The sequence below is a fragment of the Arachis hypogaea genome, chromosome 19, assembly GCF_003086295.3.
Source record: "Arachis hypogaea cultivar Tifrunner chromosome 19, arahy.Tifrunner.gnm2.J5K5, whole genome shotgun sequence".
Taxonomy (NCBI): Eukaryota; Viridiplantae; Streptophyta; class Magnoliopsida; order Fabales; family Fabaceae; genus Arachis; species Arachis hypogaea.
Window position 1 is genome coordinate 52,889,287 of NC_092054.1, and position 2,743 is coordinate 52,892,029.

The window sequence follows — 2,743 nt, forward strand, 5'->3', positions numbered from 1 at the left end:
TGTGGAGATTTGAAACCCCCACAAAAAGGTTTGTGGAAGTTTTCAAAACCTCCAAAATTTGAGGTGCCACGAGCTTATTTGTGGCGGTTTTTTGTTTACTTTGTGGGTTTCTAAGTGAAAATTTGTGGCTTTTTTTTTATTTTTGTGGCGGTTTAAAACCCCCCACAAAACTGAATTTTTAAATAAAAAAAATTGCAGCAAACTGAATGGTTGCAAACCCATTTAAAATTGAAACTAAACGGATCTGGAAGCTATAAATCACTATTATTGATTGAACAAATAACATCAATCAAACTAAAGATTATTTAACTTTAAAGAAATTTAAATATTGTAATTTGGTCTTTGCTTATGAATTAAAAATAAATATTGTAATTTGAGCATTGCAAAGAAAAGAGGTACATAACTAGCCACATTACTAAGCACAGAAATCAACCATAACTACACAAGTATATATAACCATAACTTAATACTACACCAGCAGTTTGGTAAGTCAGAAATACACATTACAACCTAATCTCTACAAGATAAGTAGATAAAAAGGAACAAAAACTAATACCATTTTTTTAGATATTTAATATGCTAAACTCTTTCCTCTGATAACAACAGCAGTAGTGCACAGTGCTTGTCCCGTGTTTTCTTGAATCTCAAAACTAATACCACTTTAAACATTTTTGTCCAGCATAATCAAAAGCCAATGGCAGCATTTCATGAAGTGTTAGAAATGCCATTACTCCACCAACTGGGTATTATGTTTAATGCAATCTGAGGAGCCAATGCAATGGCGATACATTATAAAGCTATATAGGAAAAATGATAAAACATATAACAAGTGAAGAGCTGGCCTTTTAATCAACAAATCTAATTTTTATATACAATAATCAATTAAATCAAATACACGATTTTTGATATGAAAGTCTAATCAAGAACCATGCATCCTCAAATTAATGGTTGTTGCTATATGTGTGATATTTGATATGAAAGTCTATGTCATAAATCATAGATTTAACTAACAAGAGAAAAAGATCCAGAACTTATTACCTTTCTGTTGCAAAATAAACAGGAAGTGCAATAGCAATACCCTGGAAAAGAGATATATACAAGAAGAGTGTCACAATTGTTTGATGTTAAACTAATTAAGGAATTTATTAATAGAACACTAAGATTATATTATAAGGTAAAATATAATAAAAATACCTTTGGGATATTGTGCATAGCAATGGCTAATGCAAGGTTAAGACCAACCTGAAGACCCTACATAATTACATATAAAGAAGAATTAATGGCATAAAGTTACAATATTAAGGCAATAACATGTAACAATAACACCAAAATTGAGGTTTATTACCTTCACAGACCCAAGGAACACTGCCATTCCTTCAGGAAAATTATGTAAGCTAATACCAATGGCAGTGATAATTCCGCTGAATAAAACTTGACGGCGCTGCCTTTTCATAATGTCCCTGTTTCTACGCTCCAAGAAAAATGTTCTATAACTACGCTCACCTGGCTCATCACCTTACTCCCTAAAGAAATCGATAGAAAATACCTGCAAAATGGAGTCGATAAAGTGGATCTGATTAACCATAGTTTAGTTTTTTACAATCTTCTTGTATTAAAAAGTAGAGTATTATCATGATTTTTCAACTACCTTTGAGTCTACAAGCCATATCTTCTTGCAAGTTTCCTCTATCGGTTTCTTTGTCTGCACAAAGAAATAGAACAGTCTCATAGATTGTAATTTAAAATTCACTCCATAAATCAATATAAGACTACTGTGTCAGCAATGAAGATTGAAGTCTTTATTGTTATTATTATTATTATCATCATCATCATCATCACCTGCTTTGACATCTCAAGAGCTATAAGTTCTGCTATTCCAGTTCTTGCCTGAAATCATGGCAAAAACATGAGATGAATTAACTTGTCAAGTGCAAATATATACATATATGAAGCATATTTTAAAAATAAAAAATAGAAATAGTATCTGTTTTCACTCTTTCCCCCCCCCCCAAGGCACCAAGCAAGTTTTTATGATTGTCAATTTGTTACCTCGCCGGCACCGAAGAACAGGAAAGTGTGGTCGGCCAAAGTTCCACCAATCAGCTTCAATGCTGCCACGACCCCGGCAAGAACAACAGATGCAGTTCCCTGAGATAGATTATAAAACATTCATGATTTGGAATTTTGAACAGAACAATTTCCATGGTATATATGTTAAGATGCTACTTATAGTACCTAAATATCATCATTGAAGACTAGATGAGATGTGCCGTATTTCGCAAGCAACTCGAAAGCATTGTGATTTACAAAATCTTCAAACTGCAGAAAAAATATTTTAAGGTAACAGAAACTCAATTGAATGATTCAGGTTCATAACATCATAAAAACTTGTTTAAAATTCACAACCTGCACAAGAACTTTTTCCCCATAGTTTTGCTTTACAGCAACCATGAACTCACTCAGAAGTTCAGAATATTCCTATATAGAAATCAGATATCATCAAAATCACTTCATATCAATGCAAATGAAAGTGATATGCAGATATCAAGGCATGTATGTAATGGTATAATGAGAAGAAAAAAGTTAGTAGAAGATTGAAAATGCATACTGCTGATGGACGAAACCCTCCTAGTGTTGTGTACAAAGCCAATTTTCCAACAGGAATTCCCATTCCCTGAAATAAAACACATCTAACATAAACTATATGAAGCCTAAGTTACCTATTTTACTATATATCATGTTT

General features: G+C 32.4%; 1 long non-coding RNA gene across 1 annotated transcript; it reads right to left on the reverse strand.

Moving 5' to 3' along the window:
- Positions 1–1,838: 1,838 nt before the first annotated feature.
- LOC112777122 (uncharacterized) lies at positions 1,839–2,480 on the reverse strand. Its single transcript, XR_011877848.1, has 4 exons — positions 2,407–2,480; positions 2,236–2,319; positions 2,050–2,148; positions 1,839–1,887 (listed from the first exon to the last, which is right to left on the reverse strand). It is a non-coding gene; the product is annotated as an uncharacterized lncRNA (long non-coding RNA).
- Between the last annotated feature and the right edge of the window lie 263 nt (positions 2,481–2,743).